At 42.5% G+C, this 16,139-nt stretch overlaps 2 long non-coding RNA genes across 2 annotated transcripts; both read right to left on the bottom strand.

The window, feature by feature from the left end:
* Positions 1-33: 33 nt before the first annotated feature.
* Positions 34-5,146, bottom strand: LOC306937706. Its single transcript, XR_013791642.1, has 4 exons — positions 5,056-5,146; positions 2,268-2,374; positions 1,749-1,896; positions 34-132 (listed from the first exon to the last, which is right to left on the bottom strand). It is a non-coding gene; the product is annotated as an uncharacterized lncRNA (long non-coding RNA).
* Positions 5,147-8,794: 3,648 nt separating this feature from the next.
* On the bottom strand, positions 8,795-12,028 carry LOC306937772. The gene is made up of 3 exons (XR_013791652.1): positions 11,924-12,028; positions 9,334-9,429; positions 8,795-8,846 (listed from the first exon to the last, which is right to left on the bottom strand). It is a non-coding gene; the product is annotated as an uncharacterized lncRNA (long non-coding RNA).
* Positions 12,029-16,139: the final 4,111 nt, after the last annotated feature.

The following is a 16,139-nucleotide window of genomic DNA, read 5'->3' as shown; positions in this document are numbered from 1 at the left end:
TTAATAATCAATTAAATCAATTACTTGTGCAACCTGTAGTGCCTGCATCTTCATCATCACTCTCGTCCCGGTACTGAATGGTCACTGACGTCTTCTCACCTCCCTCCTCTTCTCCTATTGGTGGGAGGGATTCTAAGAAGACATATGGACATGTGCATTTTTGTCATTAAAACATCAATCAATCAATCAATCAATCAAAAAGTGCAGTAGGCATGGCCAGGAGCCAGCATTAATTAAGCCCTACCGACATACAGTACAAATAGATTGGTGCATGTGACATGTTTCACATGATTTCTCCTTGATGTCAATGGCAACTGAGAGCCACACATTAACAAACTAGCTACTGTAACAGACCCAAACTAAATTAATTACACATCTCCAGTATTCTTTGAGACACACCTACGGGTATTTCGGGGCTTGACCGAATCCGCCATTCCTTCGCCAAGGGTCAAACAACACAGCTTACTATTGGAATTGCATTTGGGAACTTACACATTGTTACATTTTATGTTTTGTTTTTCGTCATAGCGCAACATATGGTGAAGTATTGTAGTGTAGGTAATTGCAACAACCACCACGATCTTGTGAAATCTTTAAATGGAATCACCAAATAGGACATGACATAATGTGTAGGCAGAAGAATACTGGACAAGAACTGCTACTTAAAGTGGGAAGTACAGGAGATATAAGGCTGGACAATATGACACCCTAGAACACCCGGACGATTATATTTTTGCCCATGAAATCTATTTTGTTTGTGAAAAGTCATGATGAAATATTAAAGAAGAGTACCACAAGTTGCCATGTATTGCTGTACTGCAATATATTTTGATGAGAAATATTTTTTATGGAATATTTTATATTGGGTAAAATATACCCGTGTTTTAGTGATGGTGTAACACAAAATATGTTTAGTGTTCTAGGGTTAAAAGCACGATTATTTCAAATAATATTATTCCAAAGATCATAAAAGGGTGTGAGATCTTGTTTGGAGCTTGTCTGACTTTTTAAATCATAACTTGCTTTCATCCACTTTCAACCTGGCATCTCTATTTTGGGCATGTCAAAAGTGTCAAAAGTATATACAGGTATAAAAAGAAAAAGTAAAAAAAAACATGGCTCATTGTAGATCGGCTATTTGTGCTTTTGCTGAAATCAATAACGGACCACTGAACACAACCTGGCTCATATCAATCTGTGGTTTTGGACGTATTTAACATGGCTGTGGCAATGTAATAAAAAAACCAATGTAATTTACTGCTAAACAGTACAGTGCAGAGTAGGCTATAAATATTTGAGGCGAGACATAGACAATGCCGTACCGGAAATGTATACATACACTGTGCCGACTGTTTTACACTGGATGCAACTGGGATAATCTATTGGACTACTTTTATTAACATAAGTAATGGAATCTAATTCAAATGTATGTTTTGTTGTTTGTTGTTAAGTTTTGTGTCAATGTATTAATTTCTTTATTAATTAGCTGTGTAAAGTGGAACAATTGATGGTGAGCACCAATCTCACAATGACCACCATCAAAACTTCCTTGCATGAGCCTAAAATAGGGATTCCATGTTCAAATTGGATGAAAACAATTTATGATTTTGGTGTGTTCAACATGTTTAAAATGTTGGTACCAATAGACAACAAGGCTTCAACAATCCCCCCACAATCCTACGCCCCATGTGATCCTTGGCCACCTCCCTCGGACCCCAGGGTGGGGAGCAGTGATTTGGAGGTATTACCATCAGTGGGGTCCAGCAGTCTCAGGGCGTGGTCGCAGTCGACGCAGTCACACTCGATCAGAGAAGTTTTAAAATGTTTGAACTGGGTGTCTGTCATCATCCTCATGAACAGTAGCTTGGATGCTATAGGACACTTGTTATTCTGCATCTGAAAGTACACACACACACACACACACACACACACACACACACACACACACACACACACACACACACACACACACACACACACACAGACGGATGCATAACTTGCGACGCGATGGCAATTGTTGGAAGATATTTGAACGTTTCTGGACATAGTCTACATGTTTTTCTTCCGATGTGCTAAAAATAGGAAGGCCAGGTTGAAAATGGTTACAAGATTGTGGACAAGGACATGGAAATAGTGCGACCACTGGCCATCATTTCATCCAGTTTTTATACAGATGGATCCAAACAATTATACAATTATGTAAAATAATTCAGATTAGCTCAAATAACTGCAATCAGGCAATTATGTAATAAATACAGTAGGCCTACAGCAGTGGTTCTCAATGTGCGGTCTGGGGACACCCCGGGCTCCTTGAGTGGGTTCCAGGGGGTCACTGGTTCTATTTTGTCCATCAAAGTCTTCTGTTTGGTACCATCTAGTGAAGCAAAGTTCCACACACACACACACACACACACACACACACACACACACACACACACACACACACACACACACACACACACACACACACACACACACACACACACACATATAATGTTACATGCTGATCACCAGTGTCAATATCTCTAACAGGGCGGAAACATTATATTTTAGTTTGTGATTAATAACTGAATGTGTTTTTGACATTGCACATAGGAACGAAAAGAACAACAAAAAACAATTCTGTTGACCTTTTAGGCTTTGTAAACAAGTTGCACAGGGCAGAAGTGACACATGATGCCTTTAATTATAGAAATGGTTGACAATGGCCACCACTATTCAAAATAACTAATGTACCATTCAGACGCCCTGAGGGCAAGAAGCAACAACAATGCACGCATCCGTCTGGGTGACGGCAGACAGCTGGGCGAGCGCTGGCGCTTTGGCATGAGGGGTCAGATCAACATATGGAATGAATTCTGTATTGGCCATATATGGAGCGTGTCTTGAGTGTACAGGGTTTGATGAGGTCAGATCAACATATGGAATGTCAGAACAGGTCAGCTCCATATATAGAGATCTAAGGGGGCAGTGTCTTGAGTGTACAAGGTTTGATGAGGTCTGGCCATAATGGAGCGTGTCTTGAGTGTACAGGGTTTGATGAGGTCAGATTAACATATGGAATGTCAGAACAGGTCAGCTCCATATATGGAGATAGAAGGGTGGCAGCGGGGGCAGTGTCTTGAGTGTACAGGGTTTGATGAGGGCCCAGGTAGGGCCGGGCCTTAATTTTAGGGCCTTCTGACAGTAGTTGGTTTAGACTAGTCATTGGTTAGACCAGTCATTAGTCCTACAACTACAACCTATCTCAAACCCTCACCCTAACCCTAACCTCCCACGGGGCAGCACACCTAAACCTAACCTTAACCCATGTCTAACCAATGACTAGTCTAAACTAAGTATGCACCCCGAATGAAAACTCTAGTTTTCCCCGGCTGCCGAGTGCGCCTGCACTAATAACTTTGGGGCAGGCCCGTCTAGAGTTTAAATGGACAGGTATCAGTCAAAAGGGAGACATCGAAGAGGAAGGACGGGTGGAGAAGGATCAACATATGGAATGTCAGAACAGGTCAGCTCTATATATGTAGATCTAAGGTTTTGAGGTTTGAGGTCATATGTAGAGTTGCTGGCCGGCTCCATATTATATGGTATCAGTCCCTCGCGCCTCGTGACATGCCAAGCCACCATATATGCCCGTCAGTCCCTCACGCCTTGTGACACGCTCCATATATAGCCGTCTCCATCACACTGACCTCATCAAACCCTGGATAGCCATACATGAGAAGCCTGGATCATCACCTATATCTGCATATATGGAGCCGGCCAGCAACTCTACATCTGACCTCAAACCTCAAATACTTATATCTCCATATATGGAGCTGACCTAGTCTGACATTCCATATGTTGATCCCACCCCACCCGTCCTTCCTATGATGTCTCTCGTTTGACTGATACCTGTCCATTCAAACTCTAGACGGGCCCGCCCCAAAGTTATTAGTGCAGCCGTGCCCGGCAGCCCGCAAAACTAGAGTTCTCAACAGGCCCAAAAATGAAGGCCCAGCCCTACCTGGGCCCTCATCAAATCCTCAAGACACTGCCCCCGCTGCCACGTCCTGTCTTTCTTTGTTTTTCTTTTTATTCTTTTGTTGAGTTGTTTTTTTTTTTTTTTTTTGCTTTTTGCTTTTTGCACCTATGAAAGCCATTTATATGTTAGAAGGGTAGGCACAATAAGCTTAGGCTTCAGCCTACACCTTTTTGGTCAATGTTTCTTTTGCAAAAAAAAACAAAGCAGGCACTGTATTAATTTGTTTTTAATGACCAAAATAAATAAACTGAACTGAACATCATCAACTTGCAACAGGAGCAGTTCCTATTGAGTGACAGATTCTCTATTTATGAAAGAAATAAAATATTGAAGGTGTTTTTATTTTTTATTTTAGTTATAGAGGGCAAGTATAATGTTTTAAGGCATATTTGTCTCATTAGCCAGGGATCCTTTTAAATAATAAATCCAAGATATGTGTTTATATTTCAGCTCGTGTACATTGCATAGCATACTAACACAACCTGAAAGCTAGCTAGGAATCTGTGATGCTAATTGGGCAAAGATCAATCATGCCCCCTTTGTTCAACACCAACTGCACTGGATTGCAAAGTGAGCCTCTCACAAGGATGGCAACTCTGGAAAGGAGTAGAACCATAGACATAGAGAAAGGTAGATGCCTCATTTGCCGCTGCAAGTTAAGCTGTGTATATGTGTTCAACAACACAGCCATGCAAAATAACATTGACAGCTATGAGGTGACGAAAGGGCTAATTGTGTTTGTTCGGTACAAACAGTTGCTTCTAACAAAGGCCAGGTACATGGCAAATGCTGGGGGACGTGGACCAGCAGCTTGCATTTCCACCAGAGATAACCATCACCTAAATAAAACCTGATCTACTCACAGTGCTCAAGTCTTCCATCAATAAGTATGCGGTCAGGTGCAAGCTTGGCTCAGGGAGGAGGACGCCCCTGTCAGTCCCTTTAAGGCACTTATTTGACCTTGATAGCATGCCCTGTGTTTTCTAAATCTAGCTTGATTTGTTTTAATCTACTAATAAATGAATGTTTACCTTCCTGTGGAGGCTGTGAGGATGCTGTGAGGAGACTGCTACCTGACGACTCTCCAACATCACTGACATCTGCTAGGAGAGAGAGAGAGAGTAAATGTAAATACATTTTAGTAGCAGCAGAGTAGCATCAATCAAAATACATGTATTCAAATCACTGTAGGCCTCTATTTATGAATTAGAGATTTATAAAATCCAAGCCATCCAAATCAATGAGCATCTCTTTTGTCAAAGGCAAACTGATTGAACATGGTTTCTTCATCTAACAAATCTCGACAGTGACAGAAAAGCAGATCAAAGGTCTGCGATGATGGTACGGACTCTGACCAGGCACATGAACTCTCTGAAAGGTCTGTAGGTCATTGACTAGTCTATACTGCATGTCAAGGTCTGTAGGTCATTGACTAGTCTATACTGCATGTCAAGGTCTGTAGGTCATTGACTAGTCAGTATGCAGTATGCATGTCAAGCTGAAGATCTGGTGCCTGCAGTTCAGGTTACTGCCTCACTTTATGTAGCCACTAACACACAAATGTATGACATCACGCTCACAAGAGTTGAGAAGATGGAGATGATGATGATTAGTTCTCATGTGAGAAAGTTGTTAGAGATTCCTTGATGGCTAAGAACCATATAGCCCTTTATGTTCAGGGGCTATTTCACCTGCCTTTCTCTAGCCTCACAAAGGAGTTCAAATGCACACCAGTATGACCCTGGCAGAATCAAATGACACATGTTCCTGGTAACAGGAAGTAGTGTTGATTTTGGCAGCAAATTCTATTTAGTTTTAGTAATAGTCTTTTGAGTAAAATAAAACATTTTACTCACATTTTAGTCATCTAAAATGTTGACCATATGTGGTCATTCATGACTCAACCGTCTCACAGGTGTCTTCATATAACTACTTGGGTATCTGTAGTGACATCCCACTACCTTAGAACACACATGTGGACAGTGATGGAAAAAGTACTCAGCCCCTCCTATGCACAGCTTTATGTGTAGGTGTGTTTGAGCACATGTTTGTGTTTGTAGCCGTGTTTGTGGCACGGAATGTGATGATTTGATTGGCTGAGTGATGTATGATGATGTATGATAAGAGCGCCCCTCACTTCACACGGGTGTGATTTTTTTTACTTAAGTAAAAGTATCAATACTGCAATGTAGAAATAAATGAACTTGAGTAAAGCACAAAAGTATTGGTATTAAAATGTACCAAACGCAGAAAGTACTCATGTACTCATGTGAATGAAAATAGCAGCTCAACGAGCTAGTACATCGGCTATTTTCAAATAGCATTTTGAGACCTACCTCAAAATATTATGTAAGTTCAGTACTTGTATATGTATGTATGCACATATAGTTACTTTCTATCAATGCACGTTGGACAGCCTCTGTAGCAGACTGCAGCAAAGGCTGCACTTCATTCATCATTGAATGCTTCTCCAGCAGATCATTTCTGTCGATCTTCTTCAGAACGTTCTTCACGATCTGAGCAGCATTAATGGTGTAGGTCTGCACGATCAAATCTGTGGTGTGCATCCTGTTGTCAGCTTTTTCCAGGTCCATCTTTTTGAGTGGCTCGAGACCTTCAACATTTTCATGTTCAAGATACCACTTGAACTTCTTGAAGTCTTTTTTTCCCAGCTCCTCCAGAATTTTGAAGATAGATTCTTTTTCTGTGTCCATGGCCTATATAAGGCAAAAAAGGTCAAAATTTCATCATTCTTTAAGTAGCATGTGACATATGAAACTAGGGGGTTTTCATGATTCTGAATTCCAAATGTGCTGACCTCATCACAAATGAGCCATGACGGCTATGGCTGTTTTCCTCCCAAGGAGTGTTTTTTGTGCAAAACTAACCCCCTTCTCCGCTACCTCCATTGGCTCCCGGTCGCTGCCCGCACAGAATACAAAACTCTGATGCTGGCATTCAAAGCAACCAAAGGTATGGCTCCCACATATCTTGCAAGTATGATCGAACCCTACAAACCCTCCCACGCACTCAGATCAGCCAACGCGGGGAAGCTGGAAGTACCTTCACTAAAACGCTGGGACAACGCTCCACACGTCCCAAACTCTTCTCCCTTCTGGCTCCAAAACTATGGAATGCACTTCCCATTACAATCAGAACTGCAGCCTCACTCCCAATCTTCCGCCGTAGTCTGAAAACCCACCTCTTCAGACTCCATCATGGCCCGTAGCACTTACCCTAGCCCCTTAGATAGAACTTTATGTAGACTTAGATAGCATTTTATACAGACTTATACAGACTTGCTTTTTATGTAGTCATAGCAATTTATAGCATATATGTATAGTATAGTATGTATAGTTTATAGGTATAGTTTCATTAAATAGATATTCCACGGTTATGCCCTTAGCTTACACATGTTTCATGATAACTACTTTTTATGTATGTGATGTATTGCCATGGTTTTTGTTTTGTTGCTTATTGTAAGTCGCTCTGGATCAAGAGCGTCTGCTAAATGTCTAAATTGTAAAATTGTAAATTGTGACTTTTGTGTACTGTTCTTCTTGGCCCTCCTGTCTTGCCCTAGTGGCTAGGGCCTAGCCAGTTCAGTGAGAGTGTGTTTCACACAGCACATGACAAATAGTATGAGCTGGGCGACGACTGGCTCAAATCAGTTCAGTTAGGGTAACACACAGTGGAATGGCAATTACAGAGTTTAAGACAAAGCAGCAAATGAAAAAGGTTCTGAGGTTCCGCGAGTGGGGTGATGAATTCGAAACGCCTGTAAAGTGTTCCCAACTGGGAGCAAACACAAGGAAGAAAGGGGTGATCAGTGGCTTGCACACTGAATGCCTACGGTAGAGTTTTTGAGGAAATTGATGGGGTATGTGAAGCCAGGAGGATGATGCGGTGGAGAGATGGATATAAGGAGGAAAGCAGGTCAATCTGTTCACGCACGCGCACGCACACACAAGAAAAAAAAAGAAATAAAAAAACTTTTTATAAAAACATTAAAAGAAAGTATGTAATTTATTCTAATTGTTGTTATTGCAATTTACGAGCTGCGTTCGCTTCCCTCGTTTGTGCGTTTTACTTGTTTATAACTATGATACAGTCATTTTTATTTAGATGGGAGAGTTCGCTTTGCCAGGTTTCAAGCTGACAGTAAAATGCAAATGATCCCAAGACCTTCTGCCATGGGGAGAATGGGTGAGAGCGGTCAATTTAGCCGACAATAACGTCCGGGATAATTGCATATTTAGAAAATGTTTCAGATGGAAAAATATGAATTGAATTGATTTGAATATTAGGAAACATTTGGGGAGAGCTTCATGAGAAAAGATAATCAACTTAAAAATCTCAAAATCTGTCAGGCTGACTGCTTGCCGAGTGTTAATCCAAGCAACAGCCTACATTATTAAAGTCCCTGTTGATTTTACTATTTGAAGATCTGGATCCGCTTTTCTTCCTATATACTGTATATGATTGGGTATATATGAAGAAAAGAAAACTTGATTTGCTCTATTTTGCACTCTTTGTTTGCTGTGTTTGCTGTTTGATGTTATCTATGCTGCTGCATTGTCTGAAGGAAGCCAAACAAAACTAAGCTTTACTCTTATGTACCTGTACACAAGATTTAACAAAGTACAACCTTGAACCTTGATTTATGATGATGATTTATGGTACCTGTAAATATGTAATATGTGGGGTGGAGAGATAGTCTTGACATGATAGAGAGCTGAAGGTATTGTGATGCCAAATACAGTTAACTTACCTTACGCTTGTACTGGCTGCTATCTCCATCCATTTTATTTTCCAAGTTCTCCTGAAAAATCATTGAAATAAATGTAATAATAATAATAATAATAATAATTATGGATGTTTAGTATATTCCTTCTTTTCTTTTCAAAATCTTTTTATTGAAATGTTTCAATAACATAAATCTCAGAGATCTCAGGGGCAGGCAAATACTGAAAAGACAATGTGTTGAGCAACACATGCATCTCCCAGACAAAAAAATATATATATATATTTTCTCCCTTTCATGTCCCAATTTAATAACTAAACCAATTCAGAGTAGGCTACTCTATCTCTGCTAACCCCAAGTCATTGGGAGGGTGAAGATAGCCTTGGGTCTCCTCTGATACCCGGGCCGTCAAGCCACCATCTTCTTTTCACCGCCTGACAGTGAAGGGTCTCACTAGGGGGGCGTAACGCATGTGGAGGTACACGCTATCCCCCGCAGTCCCCCCACCCTGAACATGCAAAGTATTGGAATATTCAAGTGTATGTTCTTTAATGCGGGTTTTTACCTGTCCCACTTGGAGCAGGACTAGTTTCCATTGACCAGACACTCTTCACAGACTTTTCAGCTGGGTGTTGGAGATTCTGATCTTGGGGAAAGATTTCTGGAATCATAAAAATGTTTGGTAGATTGCAGGTAGATTTTTCATTTGCAATGTTTTTATCAGCTGTCCGAAACTTTGGCAGGCGAGTCCCCCCCCCACACACTAGGAAAAGTTGTAAAACGTAACCAGATTACTACCTCACATGAATTAAGTTGATTTTAGTTGGAAAACACCCGCCAAAATGGCATATCATCATCAGCCATCTTGGTGTGACAGTGCTGTTAACTGCATTAGTTTAAACAACAGCTGAGCTAAAAAAACAAACATGCTGAACAAGGACTATCTTAAGTGATACTAGTATAAGTAAGGCAATAAGTATAGGCTATACTTAAAAGTACTTTTGTTAACTATACCCTAATAGCCCTGGGACAACAACACGATGAGTGATTGTTTGTCATGAGTATGAGTAGCCTAGTAATGCAGTAGTATTGGGTGGCGGTGGCTTAGGAGTAGAGCCCTGCAAGCCCGCCGGGACTCGACGTCCCGACCAGGCTGGCTCAAGCTGGCCCGCCAAAACGGGCTGAACTGGGGCCGTTTCTGTACTTGACCAACGGGCCCAAGGCTAGGCTCGGACTAACGTGCTATTATATAATTTTTTATATATTTATATTTATATTTTTATATTATTTTTGCGCAGTGAATTTCACCCAGCCTGTACCATTGTGGGCATGTCTGAGCATGGTCCGCTCTGCAGGCTCCGCTCTGCAGTCACGTGACACACACACACGCACACACACACACACACACACACACACACACACAGCACAGTCTAGAGCGCACACACAAGCAGTTTCATTATCACTTTATCACAACGAGACAGTTGGTTTTGCACAGTGCAAAAAAGTGTTCTTGACTTAAGTAAGTAAGTAAGTAAGTAACACACAAAACATACTGTAACAATATAAAAACAAAATATTGTGTGCACTGATGGCAAATGGTGTTGTGACATCAAGACATGCAGACACAGGGATCGTAACCCACACAAATAGCCTCGGAAATGGTCGGCCCTGGTAGCAGACCTGTTTAGTTGTTACATGAAACCATTTAGAAACACAGTCTTGGGGCGCCCGCTGGCCAAGTGGTCCAGGCGCATGCCACCTATAGGATTTGGCCTGACAGCGTGTCGCGTGTTCGAGTCCCGTTCATGACGACCTTTGCTGCGTGTCTCTCCCCTTCTCTCTCTCCCTCTTTCCTGTCTATCTTCACTTGCGACCATGAACGGGGGCCAGTGTCGGGGCACCGAGGACAGGGACACCCTAGCCGGGGCAATGGTTGCTTGGCACCAGGTGGGGTGTGCCCTGTCCGCCCGTGGCAGGACCCGTCTGTGGAGGCGCTGGAGTGAGTGGACCCAGCGAGAGGTGGCAGACGGTGAAAGAGGGGATGCCGATTCAACGCAGCAGAGGGGCCAAGTTTCGACTAGCCCCTCTTCAAAGCTAAGTACCCCTCTATAGCCTTGAAGTTGAACTTGACAGCATGTGCACTATTGTTTTTAAGCCACGATTTTAGTTATAGTTGTATCTTTAGTTTGTCAGCCACTGCCTTTTGGGACAATTAAGTAATTCACTGTGTTTGGAATCTTTTATTGGCCTGGTCTTTTGTGCATGTTTTTATATTGTAACTTTTATTATTTAAGTTCTTATTGTTTTGTGTGCTGTGCTTGTGACTGAGGGACCAAATAGTCCATAATAGACAAAACCAACTGATGTGAGTTGTTTGTTTGACACTTAAGGACCCCCCCAGAAGAACTAAAGACGGAAGGCTGCTATATGGACTATATGGACTGATCCCTACCCCAGGAGAAAGAATGGAATGAACATTGTCTTACTCCCTTAACCTGATACAGTACCATTTTATGTTTAATTATTTTGATGGCAATAAATCTGTTTATTGCACCCTTGACCCTGTCTTGTTTCACTCTGCTCAACCCTGGTAAAAGAACCTGTGTTTTAATGTCTGTGATTTTAAGTGGAGTCCTGGGCTCCACAGCCTCCAGGTGGCGTAGTCGGCTACATTCATTATATTATACGTTTTAACCTCGCCAGAGTCGCCACATAGGCTATACAACAGACAATGAATAGCCTATTCATATGCATGCACATCATCTCTTTTGTGCCAAATAACATTTAATTTTAGGCCTGTGTTCTTGTTTTCTTCCAGACTCATCTCTCTCCCCTCCGTTCAGCCATTACATGCTACATGCTGTTTTGTTCTTCCGGCGTCCTACTCTCCCCTCACATACATGCCATTAAAAGCAATAAAGCTCAGACTGACTGGCCAAATGTATTGATATGTGTGTGCAAAGTTGCACAACTCCGGATCGCAAATTAATTTGTTATTTTGTGCAAAGAATAATTCCTTTATGGTGTAGTGCTCGGGCTTAACAAGTCCAATTGCAGGACTTGACACTGTATAGTAGCTTAATCTGAAGAATTACAGTAGTTAGCTATTACATGACATCTGAGATTAGAATACAAATAAAGGAATTCTGCATTACCTGTTAATTGCACAATCTACTAATCTTCTCTTTCTGTGAAGTTCCTCTTGGCTTTACACACCAATAAGTGTGTGTTGACTGTAGTGTAGTTAAGTTTCGTTTCTGTGAAACGATAGCACTGTTCTTTTGGCAAATCTAAGTGAGCAAATATAAGACTTCCGGTGGACGATCTCTTCAAAATAAGAGTACCCTCTAGAGTATTGAAAAAAAGTTTAATTTGCACATTAAAACTATAAATTAAGCATTTAAACGATGCTATAGGACACACATTATGTTTCTGTGTAAAAATAAGTAATAAGTAATGTTTCTGTGTAAAGATAAGTAATTAAAAAGTTATCTAAATGGATAAATGCTATTCACTGGAGAGCATGGACTTTATAAAGTGGACGCTGGACAAAAATCCCTGCTATGTTTCGACTAGTGTGACATACGCACGCGTCCGGGGAGACCTCCTCTACAACACCACACTGTCCGCTAAGCAGCAGAGGTGTAAAACAAAAATTGGCACCAGGTCACAGGTCAAAAAATGTCAAAAAAAAATCCCATTTCCAGACTACAGTGGACTAAAGTGGACGCTGGACAAAAATCCCTGCTATGTTTCGACTAGTGTGACATACGCACGCGTCCGGGGAGACCTCCTCTACAACACCACACTGTCCGCTAAGCAGCAGAGGGGTAAAACAAAAATTGGCACCAGGTCACAGGTCAAAAAACATAAAAAAACTTCCCATTTCCAGACTACAGTGGACTAAAGTGGACGCTGGACAAAAATCCCTGCTATGTTTCGACTAGTGTGACATACGCACGCGTCCGGGGAGACCTCCTCTACAACACCACACTGTCCGCTAAGCAGCAGAGGTGTAAAACAAAAATTGGCACCAGGTCACAGGTCAAAAAACATAAAAAAACGTCCCATTTCCAGACTACAGTGGACTAAAGTGGACGCTGGACAAAAATCCCTGCTATGTTTCGACTAGTGTGACATACGCACGCGTCCGGGGAGACCTCCTCTACAACACCACACTGTCCGCTAAGCAGCAGAGGTGTAAAACAAAAATTGGCACCAGGTCAGATGTAAAAAAACTTTAAAAATCGTCCCATTTCCTGACTACAGTGGACTAAAGTGGACGCTGGAGAAAAATCCCTGCTATGTTTCGACTAGTGTGACATATGCACGCATCCGGGGAGACCTCCTCTACAACACCACACTGTCCGCTAAGCAGCAGAGGTGTAAAACAAAAATTGGCACCAGGTCAGATGTAAAAAAACTTTAAAAAACGTCCCATTTCCAGACTACAGTGGACTAAAGTGGACGCTGGACAAAAATCCCTGCTATGTTTCGACTAGTGTGACATACGCACGCGTCCGGGGAGACCTCCTCTACAACACCACACTGTCCGCTAAGCAGCAGAGGTGTAAAACAAAAATTGGCACCAGGTCACAGGTAAAAAAATATAAAAAAACTTCCCATTTCCAGACTACAGTGGACTAAAGTGGACGCTGGACAAAAATCCCTGCTATGTTTCGACTAGTGTGACATACGCACGCGTCCGGGGAGACCTCCTCTACAACACCACACTGTCCGCTAAGCAGCAGAGGTGTAAAACAAAAATTGGCACCAGGTCACAGGTAAAAAAACATAAAAAAACTTCCCATTTCCAGACTACAGTGGACTAAAGTGGACGCTGGACAAAAATCCCTGCTATGTTTCGACTAGTGTGACATACGCACGCGTCCGGGGAGACCTCCTCTACAACACCACACTGTCCGCTAAGCAGCAGAGGTGTAAAACAAAAATTGGCACCAGGTCACAGGTAAAAAAACATAAAAAAACTTCCCATTTCCAGACTACAGTGGACTAAAGTGGACGCTGGACAAAAATCCCTGCTATGTTTCGACTAGTGTGACATACGCACGCGTCCGGGGAGACCTCCTCTACAACACCACACTGTCCGCTAAGCAGCAGAGGTGTAAAACAAAAATTGGCACCAGGTCAGATGTAAAAAAACTTTAAAAAACGTCCCATTTCCAGACTACAGTGGACTAATGAGGTGACAACGATTGATCGTTGTCACCTCATTACCTGGGCACCGCCCAGCCAGTGGTGGACAGCCAGAAGAAAGATGGTTGGGTTGGGGGGGCAGTAATGGCTGTACTCAAGTGTGCATGCATGCCGTTAACAACTTGTCAAACCCTAAAAGCCCTAATTTAGAGCTATCAATGTTTCACTATGACTGTTAATGGTCGATCTACATAGTACTTCACAGTAGTTAAGTACTACCATTACCATTCATGCAGACATTAGTGTTCCAACACCAGTAATTACAATGTCTGTTGTTACATTTTTGTTTTACACCTCTGCTGCTTAGCGGACAGTGTGGTGTTGTAGAGGAGGTCTCCCCGGACGCGTGCGTATGTCACACTAGTCGAAACATAGCAGGGATTTTTGTCCAGTGTCCACTTTAGTCCACTGTAGTCTGGAAATGGGAAGTTTTTTTATGTTTTTTTACCTGTGACCTGGTGCCAATTTTTGTTTTACACCTCTGCTGCTTAGCGGACAGTGTGGTGTTGTAGAGGAGGTCTCCCCGGACGCGTGCGTATGTCACACTAGTCGAAACATAGCAGGGATTTTTGTCCAGCGTCCACTTTAGTCCACTGTAGTCGGGAAATGGGAAGTTTTTTTATGTTTTTTTACCTGTGACCTGGTGCCAATTTTTGTTTTACACCTCTGCTGCTTAGCGGACAGTGTGGTGTTGTAGAGGAGGTCTCCCCGGACGCGTGCATATGTCACACTAGTCGAAACATAGCAGGGATTTTTGTCCAGCGTCCACTTTAGTCCACTGTAGTCCACTGTAGTCTGGAAATGGGAAGTTTTTTTAAGTTTTTTACATCTGACCTGGTGCCAATTTTTGTTTTACACCTCTGCTGCTTAGCGGACAGTGTGGTGTTGTAGAGGAGGTCTCCCCGGACGCGTGCGTATGTCACACTAGTCGAAACATAGCAGGGATTTTTGTCCAGCGTCCACTTTAGTCCACTGTAGTCTGGAAATGGGAAGTTTTTTTATGTTTTTTTACCTGTGACCTGGTGCCAATTTTTGTTTTACACCTCTGCTGCTTAGCGGACAGTGTGGTGTTGTAGAGGAGGTCTCCCCGGACGCGTGCATATGTCACACTAGTCGAAACATAGCAGGGATTTTTGTCCAGCGTCCACTTTAGTCCACTGTAGTCTGGAAATGGGAAGTTTTTTTATGTTTTTTTACCTGTGACCTGGTGCCAATTTTTGTTTTACACCTCTGCTGCTTAGCGGACAGTGTGGTGTTGTAGAGGAGGTCTCCCCGGACGCGTGCGTATGTCACACTAGTCGAAACATAGCAGGGATTTTTGTCCAGCGTCCACTTTAGTCCACTGTAGTCTGGAAATGGGAAGTTTTTTTATGTTTTTTTACATCTGACCTGGTGCCAATTTTTGTTTTACACCTCTGCTGCTTAGCGGACAGTGTGGTGTTGTAGAGGAGGTCTCCCCGGACGCGTGCGTATGTCACACTAGTCGAAACATAGCAGGGATTTTTGTCCAGCGTCCACTTTAGTCCACTGTAGTCTGGAAATGGGAAGTTTTTTATGTTTTTTTACCTGTGACCTGGTGCCAATTTTTGTTTTACACCTCTGCTGCTTAGCGGACAGTGTGGTGTTGTAGAGGAGGTCTCCCCGGACGCGTGCGTATGTCACACTAGTCGAAACATAGCAGGGATTTTTGTCCAGTGTCCACTTTAGTCCACTGTAGTCTGGAAATGGGAAGTTTTTTTATGTTTTTTTACCTGTGACCTGGTGCCAATTTTTGTTTTACACCTCTGCTGCTTAGCGGACAGTGTGGTGTTGTAGAGGAGGTCTCCCCGGACGCGTGCGTATGTCACACTAGTCGAAACATAGCAGGGATTTTTGTCCAGCGTCCACTTTAGTCCACTGTAGTCGGGAAATGGGAAGTTTTTTTATGTTTTTTTACCTGTGACCTGGTGCCAATTTTTGTTTTACACCTCTGCTGCTTAGCGGACAGTGTGGTGTTGTAGAGGAGGTCTCCCCGGACGCGTGCATATGTCACACTAGTCGAAACATAGCAGGGATTTTTGTCCAGCGTCCACTTTAGTCCACTGTAGTCCACTGTAGTCTGGAAATGGGAAGTTTTTTTAAGTTTTTTACATCTGACCTGGTGCCAATTTTTGT

Source organism: Electrona antarctica (assembly GCF_951216825.1).
Source record: "Electrona antarctica genome assembly, chromosome: 14".
NCBI lineage: Eukaryota > Metazoa > Chordata > Actinopteri > Myctophiformes > Myctophidae > Electrona > Electrona antarctica.
Note: the sequence above shows the minus strand (reverse complement) of the source record. Positions and strands in the feature narration are given on the sequence as shown.